The sequence below is a fragment of the Talpa europaea genome (genome assembly GCF_964194135.1).
Source record: "Talpa europaea genome assembly, chromosome: 7".
In the NCBI taxonomy this organism is placed as follows: Eukaryota; Metazoa; Chordata; class Mammalia; order Eulipotyphla; family Talpidae; genus Talpa; species Talpa europaea.
This window is the reverse complement of record NC_140074.1, coordinates 111,239,097-111,261,708: the sequence shown is the minus strand read 5'-3', so window position 1 is coordinate 111,261,708 and position 22,612 is coordinate 111,239,097.

Genomic DNA, 22,612 nt, shown 5'->3' with positions numbered 1-22,612 from the left:
GGGCAGGCATGGCCTGCTGCCTCGTGCTTTGAGAATCAGCCCGGGGCAGGCGGAGGGGGGGCACAGAAGGAGACCCCAGAGAGCCATAGGGTTAACCAACCAACCATAAACATTACCTCCTCTGTTGATCTTCAAAGGCTTGGGGAAAGAAAACAAACCACATAAATCTTTATCAGGGCTCCTTACAACTGCCCCGGGAGGTGGCTCCAAAAAGAGCCAGTGGTGACTCCGGAGAGAGGATAAAAAATGATTCCAGTTAGCAGCATCAGAGTCAGAAATGGATGGCTTTTATTTTTCTTTTCTCTTTTTTTTCTTTCCCTTCCCCACTCCTTCATAAGAAATGACTGTTTTTTGTTATTTGCCACCCAGCAGCTCCACAGTGAGACTCCCTGGTTCTCTGCTGGCTTCTTGGTGTCCATTCTAGATAATTCCCTGAAAATCCAAAAGAGATGGGGGATTTTAGAACCAAAGCTGCCATGTTTGGAAGTCAAAGAAGGTAGTGACCATGTCCATTTTATAGATGGACAGGAGAGCCGAGTAGCTTCTGTGACCAGGGCTACACCATAGGAAGGATGAATTGGCCATCCACAGCTGAAAATCTTTCAGTAAAACACTTTCCACCCAAGATAAACTCTCCAAACCTACTCCAATCTCCCAAGCAGACATATAAGACCATGAGGCCCGTACTTAAGAGCACAGGACCCAAATCTTCCTCTGACACTGTCTGTGGGAACTTGCGCAAGTCAGGTCTCATTGTAAGAACAGGTGGTGACATCTGTGGGCCCAGCTCATAACCCCAGTGTTGCATATTGTTTATTGCCTTACGTCTTTCAACACGTAACCTTCACCACAACACTAAGATTTTACAAATGTCATTTTACAGATGAGAAAACTGAGACTTAAGAGTAAATACTCCATCCAAGGTGGCACAAAAACAAGGAATAATAGCTAGCTCTTACCTCATAGATATGCAAGGAGTGAATGAGATAATGTCTGCAACATTCTCAAGTATGGTTCCTGGACCTTGTAAGGCCTCATTCAGAGGATTCATCCTCTTCTGCAACTCTTCCCGGGACCCCTGAACTTCCTCCCCCACCCTTCCACACTTCTCTAGCAGACCTCTGCTCTCAGTATTTTGGCAGTCTCCCAACCCCAGAAGCTCCTCAAGGACACAGGTATGTCTAATCCCCCGAGTGCCGGTGAGTGCCTGACACATAGTAGGAACAGTGAGAGTCAAGAAATGAATGAATGAATTGAAGTGTCAGGAACAAATGTCAGCTGGTAGAAACCTACGCAAAAAAAAAAAAAAAAAAAAAGTCAAAATAATGGCTAGTAATAAAATGACTTGTTCTAGAGATGGTTTTAAAGATGCAAAATTTCCTGGAGGAGCCTGTGTGCTAGTGGAAAAATGTACAAAAGGGAACGAGAAACGAAGTCATCCTCTTTTTTTAAATACCAGCTTTCCCAGACTTCACCAGAATACCCATGAATCATTGGAAGAGAACCCCAGAGCCCCGAGTCCCAGCCACTCTGACTAACATTAGCAAACACCCTCCGGCGCCATGGAAGGTGGGCCGGAATGGATACCACACCCATGTTCACCTGCTCCTGTGTGCCCACACACACACACATGCATGCACACACAAAGACACACTCACCACACCAAAAAACCAATTGACCAAGAACCTCCTCCATCAAAAGCCTCTTACAAAACTCAAAAAGAAGGCCCGGGGCCAGGACACTGAATGTAAATAATGGACTGTCCAGCCATTGAGCTCAAGCCTCAGGGAGTGGGAGGTTGAGGAAGTTCATTGAAACCATGATAAAAATAAGCTTCAACTTTCTGAATTTGTACAAAAGACACAGAATTCCCACAGACACGTATGTGGCTTGAAGAAGTATATTCATTCATTCAACAAATGCTTAGTGAGCCCCAACTCTGTGTTGGCACTATTCTAGGTGAAGAGAGAAATAAAATAAAGCCCCTGGCCTCATGAAGCTTTCATAATAGTTCCATCAACTTAAAATTATTCATTTATTTGGAAATGACAAAATAGGAAACAAACTACAGAAAAAGAAAATTGACACAATGCTTCCCCGGTAACGGGAACATGCAGAAGATGTTGATTCTGCAAAGGGAAGCGGCCAGTGGCCTGGGCAGAATCTCCAGGAGTTGGGGTGGAATGGGATGGGGCAAGGCTTGTATGTGTTTCCCAAAAGGCAGAGGGAGTTACTAGAGGCCTTCAGAAAGTGAGAGTGCTGATGCCCCCCAAGTTATAACCAGGAATGTTTCCACCAGGAAATCGCCTCCTCCTTCACTTCCTGAACCACATCAGCAGGATATGGTGGGGGGACAGAAGCCAGAGTCTAGGTGACCCCAAATCAGGCCTTTACTCTTGTTCAATCACAGCACGGCAACTCACCTCCCTGGGTTATTATGTGAAAAGGGGTCTAAGCGTATAGTCCATGAGAACGTACTGGTGGTGGAAATGTGATCGCATGGCCTTCAAACTCTCTCCTTGCTGTCTTTCTCCACTCTGTCCCGCCTGTGCCTCGAGGGTCTATGCCGACAATGGCAGTTGACAGCATTCACTGAGGGACAGCTTGAGGCACTGTCCACATGTTACCTCATCAATCCAGCCAGCACCCTGAGGGGCCTGGTGACCCGCAGAAGGGCCCACAAGGAGGCAATGGCTGAGTTTTACCTCCTGGTCTGGCTGGGAGGATTAAATGCACTCGTATGTACGTGTCCCCTTTCCTCCGTTCCTGGTCCATAACACGTTCGAAAACTGTCTGCTTTTCTCAGTGTTCATATTATTATTACCCAAGAAAAGGAAAATTCCTCTGCTCCACTCTCGTCTGTCTGGTGTTTTTTCAGTTTGGGTTTTTTGGTTTATTTTGTTTTTTGCAATCTTATCCACATACAATTTTCAAACTATATCATCAGACTCACCACTAGAATATTCTAGCTGGTAGCTGAATGGGGCTTTTATTGATTTCCATCTATAATGGTGGGTGCTTTCCTGCCCTCCAACATTGTAACAGATTGCTATTGTTTTCCCTGTCTGTGGAAGGAAAGGGGGAGCATGATTTTCCCGAAATCAATGCATAAAGCAAGGAGCTGGGCTTCTCCTTCCCACAGACACAGCCCTGCCAGCTGCCGAGCGTCCCTCTTTTGCACAGCTAGCCCCTCCAGTTTATGCCTCCCAGCGGGATGGTAATTTTCAGTTCAGGTCGAAAGGCTTTGTTTAAATGTGGCGCTTATGTGGTAATAGAGCGTATTGCAGGGGTTGTTTTTTCTGAGGGTCAGTGTTGAATTTAGTCTCAAAATAAACAACCCTATCCTCTTCTATCCTCTCAAAGTTGTGGGTGGGACTGCAAAAAGGTGGAGGAGACAGGAGGCCGAGGAAGATGGGAGAAAAAGAAGGAGACCAGGGAGAGCCAGGGGAGCTTAGAGAAGCAGGAGAATAATAACGCCAGTGTCCTCCGCAGACAAGACAAATCTACCTCCTGCCCGCCAGAAAGATTTCTAAAATAACAAAGGCAACCATTTCCTGAGCGTCTGCTGTGTGTCCAACAGGGTGGTAAGTGTGTGTGACTGACATGCTCTTATTTAATTTTCATTATAAAAAAATCTGGAGTGCATGTGATTGTGACCATTTTACAGAGGAGGACACGGAGGCTCTGAGAGATGACGGAACCTGCCTCAGCTTGCACAGGCGTGAGACTGTTGAGCTGAGACAGGAACCTAAGTCTCTTTGAATACAGTCTCCATGATCCAGCTACTATCCCATAGGGCAGCAGCTGAGGACTGTTTAGTAACAAGGCTGATGAGGAGCAAATTGTGTGGCCACACAATGCAAGCCAAGAATTGATCTGGAGCTTGACATACAGTGTAATAAAACTAAGTAAGGTCTGATACCAGGTCTGCCTCAGAATACGTAAAAGAAGTGGTTGCCCTTCGTAGATAGATGAGGCTGAGGTGAGAGGCCACAGATGGGAGGTGAGAAGAGTGGGACTTGGGAAGGATGAGCCGCTAGAGAGAGAAAGGGAGAACGCATGCTGGGGAAATGGAGAAGCTGATGGTTACCCTCTAGAAGCGAGCCTAGAATTTGAGGGGTGCCGCACAAAGACAGCAAAGGAAATTTGGGTCTGGCTGTGTCCTGGGCAGAGAGGTCAGAGTGTGTCACAGAAGCTCCATGGCTTTGGATTGTCACAGCCACTGCCCATGTGTGCCCAAGCAATGGCATTGGACCTATAGCCCAGAGAAGTCTGCAAATTTCCCAGCACTCCTATAAGGTGGGGTTGTTGTTTTTTTTTAATGGTTTATTTTTTTCTTTCCAGGAATCTAGTACCAAATCACTTCTCTGCCAGAACTTCTCTTCAGTAATTCTTGTCTGTGACTATGCTTCTCCCCCAGTTATTTTATGGTGAGACACCCCCATCTTGAAACAAATTGACCAAGAAATTGTTTTGGAGAAAATTGGAAGTCTGGAGCGTCTCTGCAGTCTGTCTCCAGAGAGACGTGAAGAACAGTAGTTACAAAGAGACCTCAGACAAAATTAAACAATATGGACACTATACTTCCTCCACCAGAATGTTAGGAGCACTGTAACATCCGTCCTTTGTCACTTTGAGCCATTGATGTAGCTTTGGGCTTGCTGATGTATTATTCATGCCCTTGCTCATCCCATGGAAGTATTGAAATAAGGAATATGTGTCAATTCACGAGAAGAATGACTGATGACTTGGTGTACGGGCAGCCAAGCAACCATCATGCGTGCCCAAGGAGTCAGAAGTCAAGTCTTATTAAAGCACCACAATCCACATTAATATGACAGACCAGAATAACTCTGAGGGAGCCATTATGGCCCATTACGAAAATAACATTCATTTGCAAAATGAGGAACATACCAAAATGCAAGTTGTTCCAGTTCTTTCAGCTAAATTACACATTAAGCAAGCAGACTTCCTCTTCCAACATTTTGAAATGGTTTAATATTCACTCTCGCTGGCCAGGGCATGGATTTTCTAAGACTGCCCCAAAGGTAAAGCCTGAAAAAACGAGACCCAGTTGCCAGGGAGGCATTGGGCCCTGCCGGGATGTTCACCCGGTCGGCATGATTGTGCTTTGGAACTTCTCCTAGGAGGACAGAACCGACACCGAGAGCAGCTGTGAATCCCGGCCTGCTTGACCCAAGAGCTTATTCACTGTTCACCTCCAGTGGTTTGTTGGTTAGAATTTGGGGATGAAGTGTGGCGGACGTTTGTTGTTTTTGCCCTTCGAGCATTCATTCATACACCCTTCTGCTAACAGTTCCCTGAATTTCATTTGGGAGCTATCCCTTTCCTAGTCTTGGTCCATGCAATAATAGCTAAGAATGATAACTAACACGCATTAAGTTGTCACCACGTGCGAGACACTGGTCTAAACATTTATATACAACTCATTTAATCCTTACACCAACTCTACAAGGTAGGAGTTCTTATTATCCCATTGCAGAGAAGTGTTGGCTAAGATAGAGATAAATATGCACTTTGCTCTGAAGTGACAGAAGCAAGGGGCTTACAAACCCAAGCAGTCTAAGCACAAGTGGTGGCAGCAGGGCTGACTTGTACCCCAAGGCTTGCCAATGTGAACATCATCTATTCCATCTATTCCTCCATCCATGATCAATTCAGACAGGGGCCTGTCAGTCAGGGATGGCTAGTCTTGTTGGATCAATGCAAACCCTAGGACTTACACCTGAACAAGCAGTAATCATTTCTTATTTTTTTTTTCTGAGCATTAATTAATCTGAGACAGGGAAGCCTTAAATGATTGGGAACCACCATGAAGAGAGAACCTAAGAATGAAGTCCATGCAGATCAGATCAAAGAAAAGACAGTCTTGATAATGGTATTAGAATCCTCACAGTTATTACACTCCCTTGGCCTTTCTGTTATACAATTGTCTTATGAGCCAGTTTGGCTTGGGTTTGCTGATATTTTCCATATTAATAGTCCTAACTGACCTAGAAATCAAGTGTTAATCTAACAATAATACTTCCTCTTTGGGTAGCCTTTTACAAAGGGCAAAGCTTTTTAATATGCATTAATTCAACATGACAATTAATTATTCATTCATTCAATCCATAAATAAGCATTTACTTTTCATCTAATTATAGTCACCAACAAGTCAAGGGGATGCCATCCCCCCTCCTAAATCTATTTAGTTCCCATAATTTTGTGCTTATCACTCTTAGAGCACATACCTGTAATGACTGCATTTACTCATGTATAATTTGGTAAAATAGAAGCTCCTCTGAATTAGAGATTTATTCATCCTGAATCCCTGATGTCCACATGAATCCTGGCACATACTCATTCACACCTTTAACAATACATATTAAAGCCCTGTTACAGGTGGTTCTAAATATGTTGTTATGTTATCTTATATTATTTATCTTAACAGCAATGGAAATATTTCAATGTGACCCTCAGGAAATATCTGTAGATTAAATGAATGAGTGAATGACTTCATTCATTCTACAAATAGTTATTGAATATTGACTATGGGCGGAACAATAAGTACCATTAAAAAACCCAACTTGATAGAAGTGGCTGGAAACCTAGGATGTTTGACTTCTTTTGAGCATGTCAGTCCCTGGAAGTGGCCTCTGAAAATTTGACATTCAAACTGAGATTTAAATATGGAGGAACCAGGCAAGTCAAGTTCTGAGGAAAAAGCATTTCCAATAGCGGAACACAGCAAATGCAAAGGCCCTGTGGTAGAAGTGAGCTTGGTGTGGCCTAAGAACAGAAAAAAAAAAAAAAATGCCAGAATGTCTGGACACCACTCTCCTTGTAGGGAAAAATTCAAAACTGGCTTTCTAAAATTGGCAGGGTCACCAGCAATGCTTTCATATCAGGACAGCATATCAACAGGACTGCAGCTTCGGTGACTCCGGAATGTCTCTTCCTGCTAGAATGTTTGGAATGCTCTTTCTCTCTGGCCTGGCCCTGCCTGTCCTCGGCTATGAGACTCATCTTTCATCATGTACTTCCAAAGCTCAACAACCCCCAAGGAAGCAATTTGGCAGAATGTTCAAAGAACCATACAGACGTTCGTGCCCTTTGATTCAGTGATTCCCCATCTAGGGATCTAGCCAAAGGAAATAATCATAAATATGGAAGATTGTTCCACGAAGGCACTCACCCCACATGATTTATAATAATAAGGAAGGTTAGTCTATCAAGTATTCAACCATAGGGGAAAGATTAAGTAAATTAATGTATATCTCCTAGATATGGGCATTGAAAACCATGTTCCTAAAGGACTGAAATAACACCAGGAAATGCTTGTGTTGCAATGGTAAGCTTAAAATACAGGCTATAACATGGATATATGTGATTTCCATAAGTATTGCTTAAAATTACATGTAGGAAAAACACTGACAGTAATCATTTCTTTAAGGGGAGATCACAGGTGACTTATTTTTCTTCTTTCCCATAATACTTCTATTTTTTGTAATGAGGTTATTACTTTTAGAATGGAAAATGGATTTTATCTCCTTTAAAAAAAAACAGCAATGGCTTAACAGCCTTTAGAATCAGACACAGATATCTTATTAGGTACTCAAGGCTTCCATAATTTGGCCACAAATTATTTTCTACCTTAAAAAAATCTATATAATATTTTTCCTCTCTTACAATAATTTTATAATCCCAGCTAATGTAAGTTTTGCTCTCTCCTCCAGATCACAATCCTTTGTGATGGTAGACATTTGGGTGTGCTATCCTTTTCTATCTTTTCAGGGCTTAAGGAAAAGACAGAGGGAGAAAGGAAGACTATGAAACCTCCTGGCTAAATCCGACCCACCTTTCAACACCCACACTGAGCCACTCATTCTTCAGACAGCCTGTCCTGACTATATTGGCCCTTGGGGATCTCTGTCTTCTAACCATCTGTAACATTACCACATTTGTCTATACAGTCACACTGGGGGCTGGATACACCTGGCCTTTCACTGATCCTCAGGGTCAAGTTCTGTGCCTCCATCCCTCCTGCTAGAGTTCTCAGCTCCTGGTAGAGTTTTTGTGCCTTCCAACACCATTCCATCTTGACCCCAGAACAAAACTATCTTGTTAATCTCACAAGAGAAAATCAATGTCCCATAAGTAAATAAATGAGTAATTATTTGAACAAGTCTGAGGGACAAAGCAGCATCTTTGGAAATTTCACGACCCATTTAGTGCAGGCCCAGTTCTCGATGGGGATGTCTTTTCTCTGGCAGAACTCTCCCTTCTCCACTCCACCCTGTCCTCCCGCCCATCCACCACCGACACCTACCATCTCCAGCTCGAAAGGATGCAAAACCAGGGTTGGCAACGTAGAGGGAACTCTGCACATAAACCCCACACACACCAGCCTCCTCAAGAAAGGACCCTTTTGTTTCTTTCCCCATGGGTACCCATAAATTTTGAATCACAGCCTCTTTTTTTTTTAAGTGAGCCTAAGGTTAAGGTAGACAAATTGGAGCTCACCAAGAAGGAGGGCTTTCTGTGGAAGCAGATTTCCCTTGATTTGGGACATATACATACTTTACAGCACAGGGCACTATTTTGGTAAGCTGCTCATCTTCTTGCAGTAACACAAAGACCCCCATCCTGCATTCTGTCCCTCACTATACACTCAAAGGGCCTTTCTCTCTCAGCTGGGTAGTGACGGCTTTGCTTGCATCTGTGAGTTCCCTGAAGGGACTAGCTGAGTCTTACTTGTCTTTGTTTACTCAGCACCAAGAACAGTACCCAGCACATCCTGGCCCTGTGTGCTTGTGGAGGGAGTGAATGAATGAATTATAAAGAAGTCTGAAAACTCAGAAAGAACTAGCTTCCAACTGTGCATTTCCAGAAAAAACAGTATTAGTTTAGGCGTGGATGGAACTAATGATCACAAACTTGCTGTTTTAAAATAACCAAAATATATTCTTTCACAGTTCTGGAGGCCCAAAGTCAGAAATCAAGGGTGTCAGAAGGGTCACATTTTCTCCAAAGACTCCTTGCCTTGTCCTGCCTCTCGTGGTTCCAGGTGTTTCTTGGCTTATGGCTGCGTAGCTCCCAATTCTATGTCCATTTCCATATGATCTTTTCTGTTCTCTCTGTGAATCTGTCTTCTGTGCATCTCTTGAGAGGGCACTTGCCATTGGATTTAAGGCCCACTTGTATGATCCAGAATGTTTTCACCTTGAGATCCTTAATTTAATTCTATATACAAAAATCTTTTCTCCAAATAAGGTCCCATTGACAGGTTCTTGAATTAGGATTCATTTTTTTTTTTTTTTTGAGTTGAGGGTGGGGGGTGTTACCATTTCACTCAATAGCTGCCTTTTTAATGGTAGAGACAGATTGTATTGCCATTTGCCCCAACCTCTGGCATAGGGTTGATTTTAAAATAGGAAGGGGGGAGGAAAAAATGGAGAGAGGAATGTACTGCCACTACCTCTAACCCCTGGCACATTTAGTTAGTGCCTGTGAGCAAAATGTGACTGGGAATGGTTTATCCCAAGCTATAATGCCATTTCTTGGCAAATTTTCTTCTAGCACCAAATATTGATTCTCGGGGTACACACACACACACACACACACACACACTATCCCTCCAGCATATCCCAGCTAACAAAAACACTGAAGCAGTCACTTGAAGAGAGCATAGGTAATTTTACAGCAAATCCTACACCAAAAGGATTTCATTGATGTTCATTGAATTGAGTCATATCAATTTAATTCAATTTCAGAAACTTTGATTATGCACCTGAAATTTGGCCACAGAATTTCCTTGAATAAAATGTCCCCTCTCTTGGGCAAACAACTTCCTATCAACCTGAGTTGAAATCTATTGAATCATCAGTTTTCCTTAAAGTCAGCCTTCTAACAAAACACAATGATCTTGTCTACCTCCCTAATTTGGGCCGACCCCTCAAGTTGACATGTCCAAAGAATGATATCATCATAGAAATCAAACCTCACTTGAATTTTTGACCCAGATCAAGGTGATTTTCAGCCCTTATTTAACTGTTGAGAGAGCCAGAAGATCAGGAGTTCTGCACTACTCCTTACAAACAGCGCTGTCTGAGCTTTCCAACAAGCAATGCTTGTGTAGAACCCAAAGACACAGATCTGGCAAAAGTGTGCATCACTTGCCAATGTGTGAGCGATGGGCATTTCACTCAGCCTGACACACCAGATGAATGCAGCTATTTTGGTGGCTTGAATCCGGTATTGGTAAAGGAGAGAACAAACTCAAGTTAACCCTAGTTACCTCCTTGGGTCTGCTCTTTGGGAAGGAGTCAGCAGGCAGACAGCTGCCACTTCAAATTCCACTCCTAGGGAACAATGCACTTTATTTTTGGAAAGAGGATAAAAACAAAGGAGAGAGGAGCAATGCCGACAAATATACATTTGTTTCTATTTATGCAAAGCCCCTGCTCCTTCATCACCTCAGTTACCAGTTGTTTAGTGGAGCCATAGAATATATAGACTTGTAAATAGTCACTGGCCTGCATCCCTGCAGAAAGTAACTCAGGTCAGCTTCCAGGATGGCACATCTCGCTGCTGTAAAGAGCTACGTAAATAACAGGATTATTTCCAGAACAAGTTGTTGGCCCACATGGTTGTAATTAATGCTCCTGTAAAACAAATACTCTCTCTGGATCCTTTCTATGTAAGAGTCACTCTCTATAGCAGAGTATCCTAATTACAGGCTCTTCATCATATAGGAAAGAGGGTAGAGAAAGGAAAACTGTCCTCCCATTATGCTGTTGTCATTGTCTCTTCTTATGTTCACTACTTCCCATACAATTCCAAACATCTATGGGCCGGGGGAGGGGTGGGAGAGGAGGAGAGGAAGGATTAGGGTCCAAATAAGGGGGGGTGCAATTGTATGGGGAATATAACCAAAATGAAAATGCATACATTGACATTGTGCAAAAATGAAAAATGATGTAAGAATTATATAAAATATTTTTTTAAAAAAACAATTCCAAACATCATCTTAATCATGCTTACCGAAGCATAAGCCTCCTGGAGGAGGAGGTGGAGGTGGCTGAAGGAGGTGGAGGGAAAGAAGGAAGGAAACAGAGCAATGAATAATTGAAAAGATTTTCATAGGGGCAAGAACTAGGCTTGTCCTGATGGTGCTGTACCCCACACCCTAGCATACCTAGTAACCCTGCACATAGTGGGTCCTTAATCAACACATGATGCATAGGGCCTCCCTGGTGTCGCAAGGGGTTAAGACGCAATATATGAAGTTATCCACAGCCACTGCAGCACAAGTTCAATCCCAGGCCAGGGAGTTGCCCACATGGCGCAGCAGACCTCTCCTGACGCCCACTGCTCCCCTCAGCAGTGTATTTCAGTCAATCTGCCTGTTCTGTTCCCTGCTCTGTCTCTGGTGAATCCTCTCACCTCCCCTCACCCACACATCTGGCCTGTACCCCAGCTCTTTACGCATAAATAAATCATTAAAAAAAAATAAATGAATCATAATTGGAATAAATGCAAAATTTGTCTAGTGATTGAATGGACCAAGTAGGCTTGGTTCAAAACTGTCTATACCATGTTTCCTTCTTCCCCTGGCAGTTCAGGATCCATCTTATCACTTATTTACTTGCTCATAGGGAAAGGATTAAAAATTAATATTTAGCAAACAACTACTACATGTCAAGTACTTTGACTTGTGCACAGCTAATAAGGCGGGGTGGGAATTTAAATACAGTCCTGACTACAGAAACCAAAAAAAAAAAAAAAAAAAAAATATATATATATATATATATAGACTATATCCTGTTGCTTCTCAGGAGATGTTCAAAATATATCAACTGCATCACAGTATCAGCCTCCAAGATGTAACTGTGATTTTACTAGGTCTCACCACAACTGACCTTGACAGTGATAAACCCATCAGGATTTATGGCAGAATTATTTACAATGAGATCTTCTATATAATGCATACCCAGAGGCAGTTTTTTTTTTTTAAGATACTAGCCCCATTTGTTTTACTCCCCATCAAATGTCTAAAGAAGAGTTATCCGAAACACTAGAATCACATATGTATCATTTGTTCATTGACTATCTTTCCTTCCAGGTTGTAAGCAATTGGAAAAAAGGGGCTACATCCGTTTTGCTCACCATTGTAAACCCAGCACCCAGAACTCTACAGTGGCACTCAGTATTTAGTGAATGTACATGATGGTGATGGCCTCCCCATTGGGTAGATTTCTGCGACCTGGACTTGGGCTCCAGGCAGGCAATGGTAATGTGTGTGAAACTCTGGGACTCCAGCAAATCACAAGCATGGCCCTTGCAAACAGCTGGAGAGAATGAATGCAGACTATGGAGAATTCTTCTGTCCCACTCACTTATATTTCACATTCCTCCCACATGAAAAGTCCTGAATCAGATGGAAAGTAAAATTTACTCAAAATGCAAGCCCGTTTAGCTATAGCCCTGCCTTCTCCAGTTCCCCAAATACTAAAGATGGTGGCTCTTATCAGAAGGCAGCTGTGAAGGATCCCTGATCCAGTTTGAGTCTGAGTCTTCACAGGACCCTGAGGCAAAGTCAGGGAGCTTCCAGAAGCCAGGAGGAGCAGAGAGATGTCATGCTTCCTTTGGCACATGCCTAGTAAGCGTGAAAGAAGCTTAACTATCCTCACCTGGGGTCTGAAAAACTAACCCAAAAGTCACCCACCTCATAAGTAGCCAAGCCAAAACGAACTCAGATCTTTTCACAGTCTCTTACACAAAATTATTGTTACCACCCCAAGGCAGTTGCGTAGTAGCAAGCTAACACACACAGAAGCTCACGGCCTCATCATTAGGGGGGTACTGGAACTGTGAATCCAATAAAGCATAAAAAGGGGCACACAGGAAATCTGCTCATGAGATTTAAGAGGGCAGAGATGAGAGTGTTTTGAGTGCTGTCGAGCTGGGCATAGGGGAGCTCTGGAAGAGCATAGGAAATAGGATGTGGAAAAAGACATAGGAACAGACTAGGAGTCCAAAATATAGGTCTGAATTCTGGGCTGGCAGCTTACTAGTTCTATGAATCCCAACAAGTTACTTCACCTCTGAGTCTCAATTTTGTCATCTATAAAATGCAGCCAGCGCCTACCTGAAGGGGTTATTGTCATCATCAAATGAAATAACAAATATGAGGCATCCCGCAGAATTCTTGATACATGGTCTAGACTTGATAAACCCTACATCCATCTCTCCTCTATAGTGTGGGAAACAGGAAGAATCAATTTATTTATATTAAAAAGACTGGGATATGGCAGGTATATAATTATTTCATCCCCCCTGTCTATAGTGCAGAACCAAAATAAGACTTTTTAGACGTTATATCTTCAACAAGGTCATGGTTCTCTCCTAAGGAAACTGACGTGCCCATCACACAGGACTGAGGAGAAAGCCTTAGGCAGCATATGCAGACCCACATGAACCTCCCATCACCAACTGAATGGATCACAATTGAACTTTTGAACAAGGTCTCCAGTCCAGCACCAATTATCAGGGACTGTCAGAAAAGGAGACCAAGGTCAGCCAGATTTTCTTCTGTAGAATCTGAACTGAAAATATCAAGAGTGAAGCATTTAGCATGGCTGACAAAAAAAGCATGAGAGAAATACAGCAGAGGAGCTATGGTGCACCCTGGGCAAGGTGAAGGGATAAGGATTAACAAATAGGACGTGAAGAAAATATGAAAGATAGAGCCTGAGAAAATCCGTCAGTAGGAAGAGGAGACAGAGCCATGGACAAGAGATGAGTCATGAAAATGATGGAACACCAGAATCACGGTCCCCACGCTCTGGAGGCCAACATTCCTGGAGCCGCCCAGGACTCCAAATGACCTTACAATTCCACTTTCAGTCTCTGTGTGGCCCGGATTCTGCTGGAGTTCTTGATTTTCCCAAGGCCAACTGGATGGTTTTTCCTGAGTTCCTCTGCACATGTAACCATCTGACAAATCTGTGAATACTTTGAATAAAACTTGGTTTTTACACCCAAACAAGTCTGATTAAGCCAACCCACTCGCTATATTTCATATAGAGTCTGGATTTCCTGGGATCAACCCAATTTCTTGAATTTGCCCTAATTTTTGAAAGGGGACTCATTAAAATGATGAAGTGTAGTTTGATGTTCAGTTTTTAGCACCTTTTCTGTAAATAAATTCACAAATAAGAATGGCTTGACTTTGGGTTCAAGAAAGATGGTCATGAAAATGATGTGCCAGGCAGTTAGCCAGACTCTGTGGGATGGGGGGCGGGGAGGGCAGACAGTTAGATAAGTCTCCCTCATTCCACTCAAAAGTGGTTTCAATTGTGTCCACACTGTAAAAAAAAAAAATCAAAGTACAATGAATAATGAAGCTCCAGAAAAGCAGACATGGTGTTTGTTTGATTCATTGTATATCACTGGTACCTGGCACCACACCTGAAACCTAAATAGCCTTATAAAAATAGTAACTGAAGGAAGAAAAGAAAAAAGGGAGAAAGGAAGAAGAGGGTAGAAGTCAGGAAATGCTCCTTTTAGTTCTCCCGCTACCAGGTGGATAACCAGGCTGATGCCTGCAGCTGTTGAATGCATCACTGTGTGTGCACTGAGTGTGAAAATAATAGTGTCTCAATGCATCTTTATTTTCTTTTAAAAGTACGTTCTTGGGCCTCCCTGGTGGTACAAGGGGTTAAGCACCGTACTATGAAGCTGTCCGCAGCCTCTGCAGCACAAGTTTGATCCCCAGCCGGCCAGAGAGACACCCATTTGGCAAAGCAAACCTCTCCTGTCTGGCCCGCTGCTCCCCTCAGCAGTGTATTTCAGTTAGTCTTTCTGCTCTGTTCCCCACTCTGTCTCTGGTGAATCTTCTCACCACCTCCCATCTCTGGCCTGTACCCAGCTCTTGTATGCATGAATAAATCAATCTTTTTTAAAAAAAATAAACAAAAAAAAAGTAACTTCTTTAAGCTTTTTGACTATTTCATGTCTTGACTGGCACTGGCGGTCTTCCTTGGTCCGTGCATCAGAGGTCACATGGTACAAACAACATACAAGGCACACTGAGTGTCAAGAGGGAGTCCTGCGACACAGAGGCTGACAGCAATACCCTCGCTGGTTGGCTTGATTACAGAGTTTTTCTGTATTACAGTTTACATGTGCCCAGTGAAGTGCACTGATGTCTTCTATTACTGCTACAGGTTGAATGTTCGTGAACCCAAACATTCATATGTTGAAACTTAGTCCTCAAGGCGATGGCATTAGGAGGTGAGGGGCTTGGGGGAGGTGGTTTGGTGTCCCTGAAAGGGGGCCCCAGAGAGCTCCCTCTCCCTTTCCACCATGTGAGGGTATAGCAGGAAGTCGGCAGTCTACACTGTGGAAGACAGCCATCACAGGAACCTGGGCACGCTGGCATCCTCATCTCAGATGTCAATCTTCCAGAACTGTGAGACAAAAATTCCATGGTTTCTAAGCCACCCAGTCGATTTGGTATTTTGTTATAGCAGACTAAGAATAATTACCTAATTTTAACCAAACTCATCTCCACAAAATGGACAGATGACTTTAAGGAATTCTTGCAAAGAAAGTATGAATGGAGAAAATACTTTGCAAGCATAAATGTCCAATAAGAAAATGGGAAATGACACCCCCACTCTTCCTGCTGCTAGCTGTCCTCTGCTAGCCACATCAGCAAAGCTGTAAGAAAATTGTCAAAAAATCAAATTACTAGGAAGGCTTCTTCACAATATAGTTATAAATCCATTTGACTTTATGATTAATCCCACCCCAAATACATTGCTAATGCATATTTAGCTAGTATTGTTAGCAAGACTATTAAACATTGTCAATTTCATTTTTATCCTTTTCAATGTCCTAGTTCTATAGTTCATATATGTGTGTAGTATATGTGCACAGCAGCTATATACATGGAGAAAAAGATATAGATACATAGATTGATAGATGTGATTTATAAATGCATAAGTAAATATACAAATATTGTGAGAGTGCCTCAATCAAAATTATTTTACTGATCAAGGGCAGAATCAAAAATAGTTGAGCCTTATAAATCAGTATTACTTCAACAAATTTCTTTTTTTAGTATTTGAAAAACATGGTTAGAAAGAGCAGAAAAGTCCATGGCCAAAATGAGTGGATAAAATATGGGGAGGAATGAGGAATGAGCAGGTGAAGCATAATGGGCCTGGAAAATCACCTCCTGGTGGGAATAGTCAACCCTCCTGTGAACATCTGTAGACCCTGATTGGTCATCAGTTATGATCCCCCTCACCTCACCTCCTCGTCATGTAGCCCATGATTTCTGTGCTGGTGTCATCCCCAATCTCTTCCAGCCTCCTCCCCAGAATAAGAGCTCCAGGCCAGGGATTAGCTACTGCTTTTTTCTACCCCATCAGTGTCTATTGCCTAGCCCTGCTCTGTCCTTACTCAGCCCTTGAATGCAGATGTCTATCGGGGTCACCCAATTAAAGTAATTCTCATTAGCACTGCTTGAAGGGATTCCTTTTAGATGCTGGCTTTCTAAAATTAAGAAGAGCTGAAAAACTTCCAAGTCAAGCATGACCACAAAAAGTATTTCCCCATCCTTAAAAGAAATCACTAAATTCACATAATCTTTTTGAGAGCTGTTGGGCAATATGCATCAACATGCAAACTGTTCAGCTCTTTGATCCATAGCGTTGCTTCCAGGATTGTATCCCAAGGAGAAAACTGGACAAGTGCAAAATGATATATATATTGGATAAATCAGATTACATCATGTGAACATTTATCAAATACGAATTAACTATGTAAGGTCACAGGAGAGAGAGGAAATCACTTAAATTATGCATGTGATTCTGATAAACTTCCATCTAGTGAGCCAGGCCCATGGCAAGCTTGATGCAGGCGACATGAATCTCTCGATCTCCTCAACGGGTCTCAGTTCACTCTGCCTCTCTTAGAATAAGGATCTCATCCTACTGCATGTATGTGAAGCCAGTATTTAAAAATCCATGACTTACAACATGATCTCTCGGTGTAAGTCCATCAGAAAGTTAGTGATATATTCCAAGGGCTGGGGAGAGGCTGGATAAAGTTAGCTTTGTTGATGTCTAAACTGGCACATTCGAAGAGACTCCACTGGATCCACAGAGATCTACTGAAAATCTGGAACCCCTCTGAATGTCTACCAGTAATTCAATACAATTCATTTAAGTACAATACTTCCAATATACAGTCACTAAAAAAAAAGTGCAGTTCTATATTTCCTGGTAAAGATCAACACAGCATATCGAGTAATAAAAAGGAGACTATGGAATCCACAGAGCATATATAAAATTTATTATATATATAATTATAGTCATAAAGCTCTATGTGTATATAATCTATGTAAATATAGCCTTTAAAAAAGATCTGGAAGGAAGGTCACCAATATGTTAGTAGTGGAAATCTCTGGGTGATACTGGTATTTTGAGTGAATTGGGTTAAGTCTTTCTTAAAAAGATTTAGCAATAAGTCTTCTTAAATAAGTAATGAAACTACTTTTCAAGATCATATGATTATTTGCCCCATCACATAAGCATAGAGTACCCACCACCCCCAGTAACCCTTGACCATTGCTGCCTGATATTCAGCCATTTCGGGACTCATCAGAGCTGATACAAAAATTATGGTACGTGTTCACAATATTTCACTATATCAGTATACATACGTTCATTTGCCTTTCTCTCTGCACCTAGTGTGTTGGAGATGTTTCCCTCTGTTTAAGTCACTCTGTCCTATTCAGTGCAGCATTGTGTCAACTCCTCTCCAACATCCAACACCAGAAACAAATCCCCTATGTTTACATGCACAAATAACCCATATAAGGAGCTTGTGGTGTTGAACATCCAGTTGCACCCCCATATCCAGCCTTCCTTTGGGAAATTCATCTTCACCAACCCAAACTCCTAAACACAGACTGCCAGATGACACTGCTAATCACAGGACCCTGAACCTAGTTACAGGGGTAGGCACGTAATCTAATTCCACATGATCATAGTACCCCATTGTTTTGGTCACAGTTGGTTTAAAGGAGTAAAAGGGGCCAAACTCCTCTCCTGATGTTTTCCTGATCTAGAGCTGAAAGGATCTCACTTCGAAGTCACAGAGGGAAAGGATATAATGAACAGAAGCAGAAATAAACAAGATGAGAAATGAAGGCAGGGCACTCAGTGGGAGATATCCCTATCTGCAGTGCCAGGAAACTCAAAGGTATTCTGGTTTCTGCAGTTCTGCTTATTGAGTCTGTAAGTTATCCAGCTTCCGTGAGTTAAGGAACCCTGCTTATGTACAAGGTAATTTGCATTGGAGTTCATTTGGTTGCATCCAAAAGAATCCTAACCCAGGTACCATGCTGCTCTCCCTTATACCTCAAGTTCTCTACACCATCAGTTCTCTCTTCCTGGAACAGGATTTACCTCTATGCCCTGTCCTTTGTGCAAATCAGTATAGTATCATATCAGCACCCAACACCAAAAATAAACCCTCCACATTAAATTCAGAAATAATAACTCATTTGAAGTTGATTGTGGCAGTGAGCTACGACTGAACATCTAGCTACATCTGCACCCTCATCTCCGGAGACTTCAACCCCGAGGTCTCCACTTTGGAGATGCCTCTCCTAGGACATCTGTCCTGCTCTCCCTCCCCTCCTGGATTAGCTGGTTTCCTCCCAGTTCTCAAGCTGTCCTCCCAGCATTATATTCTAATCCTGGCACTCAATTAATTACATCACAATGTGCTGTCATTGCCTGTTTATCCAACTAGAATGTGAGCCTTTTGAGGGCAGAGATTTCACCTGGCTTATTTTAATAGCCCCAGCCCTGGCACAGGCCTGGCATAGAGTGGGTATTCAATGAAAGTGGGAGACATAAATGCACAAGATTTTTTAGAGATGGGGTTGAAGATAATTGTTATACATAATTTTACCAAAAATGATTGTCCATTGTTCCTTTCTCGCTTCCTCCCTTCTGCTCCTCAGAAACATGTTTTTACTTGTCCAAGGCTGAGCCACAAGCCACTACCTTTGTTTTAGATAGAACTGTTAGTAACAATTCAAACTAGTTTAAGATGAAAAGAGAAGTGACCATGTGACCTGGAAATCTCAGGATGAACCTGGCTTCAAGCACACCTAGATCTAGATTCAAGCTTGATCCTCAAGCTCCCTCATACTCTCTTCCCCATCACTTGAACTGACACTTTCTGGGTGTTGCCTTCCTTCCCTCCTCTTTTAGAAATAGGTCTCCCCTGGGTTGTAAATCAGATGGCCACCATCTTCATATGCTTTTAGCTCTCAGACCTAAAAGGCAAGCCGCCTTCTCCTCCAAATCCAAAGTCTCTGGGAGAAAGAAAAATACATCCCAGAGAAGGTTCCTGATGGAACCACCTTGAATCAAATGTCCAAGCCCACTAGGCAAATGGACCTCTGTGATCAAGACTATGACCTGCCCCTGCAGCCAAGGGCATGAAGGACTATGATTGGCTCAACCCCTGGATCACATGATTGGGAAGTGAAAGTGTCTTAAAGAAGGGTTGGGGGTGCTAGACAGGAAGAAAAAATAACAGAAGTCTTCTCCAAAACTCCCTGGAAAATGACATGCATAAGAATCACCATTGCTCCCTGGAAAATTCAGGCCCAATCTTTGGGCTAGAAGGGGAAAAAATCCTTGTCACAAATCACTTTCTTCTCTGCCTGCCCATAGCCTTCTTCAAAGGAGATTTTGTTTTTCTCCTATCCAACATGAGACTTGGGTGGTCAAACTTTCAAGCCCCCCTTGGAGCCTGCAGCCAGACCCTGACAAGCAATTCCAGGTCCTACCTTCGGCCCTACCTCTTACCACAGGGCCTCTGTCAGCTACAGGCTGTGTTGTGCCAGCCCAGTGGAACCCAGGCACTGGGCCCTTGTGAAGGCCAGCCCCACACTGCTCCAGGGGCCTGTCTCCTGCCAAAGTGTTATCCTCAGACCTCTGTTTCCAAATGCTTCACGGCTGGAAGAAAGGTCTCAGCCTGGTTTTAAAGGGGGCCGGGCCCCTGGCCTGCTTGGGGGCTGCGGATCAAGGGCACTTTGTCAGTCCCGCAGGCACACCTTCTAGAAGCTGAAGTGCTTACTGAATGGAGGCGTCTGCAGAGCTCCTGGCCTCGGCAGGCCCTCTGCGTGTTTGGGTAAAGAAATATGCAGCTTGAGCTGTGGTCATCACCGCCTGAGCCGCTGAGCTGCAATCAACATCAACACCACAAGGACACAATATTTTCTCCCAATTTACAACACGTTCATTTATTTTGGAATTTCTGTGCCAGCTGAGGCTACAGGGCGGTGACAGTGGAAAAGTTGTCCTGGGGCCAAGCAAAAGAGAGAGTTGCAACTGAGCTCCTGTTCTGAAAAGGGGTGCTCGAAAGCAGCAAAAAACCAAGCAAGGCTCAGAGGATGACCTTCAGCAGACAGCAGCTCGCAGCCTGTGGGGCCAGAGGGGGAAATGACTAATTTGGAGGTCCACTCTTGCTCCTACCTCGAGGGTCTGCAGAGGGGAGGCCTGAGCCCAGGGCTCCTGAGAAATTACTGACACCCTTGGGGCTTCCACTGTGCAATATGACCTGCTTTCTTTCTCAAGGTTCCCTGGGGAATCAGAGATGAGATTTTTGAAAGTGAGGCTGGCCTTACTCTTCCAAAGCAGACTTTGTTGGAAAATAACATGGAGAAGCGAAAAAGAATGCGATTTGGAGTGAGAAAGACTTCCATCTGAATGGTTCACAATGCTACTAACTCACAGAATATCCTTGGGCGAATGTCTTACCTCTTAGCTTTAGTTTTCACAGATGTTTTTAAAAGGACAATAATATCTAGCCAGCAAGGCTGTCCTAGGAAATAGTCACTTGCTGACATTTGCAGTACAATGCCCACTTCTTCCTGGCACTCAGCACGTGATAGTTCTGACTCCATTGTCTCCCTATATTTTTCTTGGCCTTCACTAGATGCTCCCCACTTCACTTTACAGTGTACCTCTAAAACAGACCAGGACTTTCCCAGGGTGGAAGGGACGACCCGTTGGATACCTTGGGACTGAGAACCTCTCCAGAGAGGGGATGGTCCATGAACAAGAGATGATGGAAAAGGGGATGGTTTCCACTGGGGTGGGCAATAAAGAGGCCCCTGGAGAGACCCACTCCAGTTATCCTCGCAAGGGCACGCAACAGAGAGGGCGGTGTGTCCCAGACACAGGAAGTCACCTGCAACTGTTACCTGGAGCCGCCACACACCAAAGCCCGCCTCCCCGAGGAAGTAACAGACCCAAGTCAAGGCGAAGGCCAAGGGCAACCCAAGTGTCCTACTGACAGGAAAACTGATCCCTGACAAGCAGAAGCGACTACTCGGGTGTCATGACCAGTAAGAGACAGAGTGGTGCGGTTTGGAACCAAGTCTGGCTCACTGCAAGTCTGTGAGTCTTAGCCAGGGTGACCAGATGCAGCTGACTCTCATTATTCGCAGTAGTTATGGTCTATAAAGACACCTGAATTGGTGAATGCTGAACCAGCGCTCCTAGGGAAAATACAAGGCTAGTTTCCTTTTCTGTCAACCAATCAATCCATAACCCAGTTTTATGTGTGTTTCTGTTTAAAGACACCTTATTTAATACATGTCATGGCCAACAGCACTATAACTCATATCTGAGTGAGGCTTATCTAACACAGGCATTTTTTCCATACATGGTATCACAGCCTTCTCGTGCTCAGGAAAAGTAGGCAGCATTTTAGCATTATGCTCACGGGCCATTTTAAATAGCAAAATCACCAACACAAGGCATAAATGCAAAAAAAAAGATGTGTCACTAAGTAGACTTTGGAAAGAACATTCGTTAACAAATGTGAGCTGAAACAAGAGGCTGAGGCATCACCTTGTCCCACCTTAGCTGCATTGTGCATGTCAGGCCACTCACTCCTTCTCTGCTGTGCAGAGAATAAATGATCACAAAAATGCCCTAAATGCTGATTTGCTAAAGTTTAGCAAGTCAGTGAATTTGAAAGTACAAGAATCTGCATATATTGATTTCTTTCCCCACCAGCACCCTTGTATGAGTGAAAAGAATTGTTATTAGCCACTACACTGGGATAATTCGTGCAAACTGAAACCATCCCAAAACAAATCGCGTGGTATGAGCACCCTGTTTTGAGAATCTGATGAAAGCCATGAGCATACACTCTTTTTTTTGCAGACTATTCCAAGGAATTCAGACCCCAGGGTTCCTCCTCAGGTTACACATCTCAGTCTGAGAGAGCAATTAAAAAGAATAATATACAAACTACAGTATGGCAAAAGTATGCCTAAAACTTAAGGCCACAGAATGCTGGGAGGAGCTGACGTCAGGGGTGAGCCACAGCCACCACGGACATACATTTGTCGACCAGGACCACCGCCTCTTGATGTTACAAAAATAGAATAAAATGCCATCTGTACTTGAATTCAGACACCAATAATCAGCCCAAGGAAGGGAATGGAAATCAGGACCAAGTCAGCCCACAAGCTTGATATGCCTTTTGCTAAATGCCT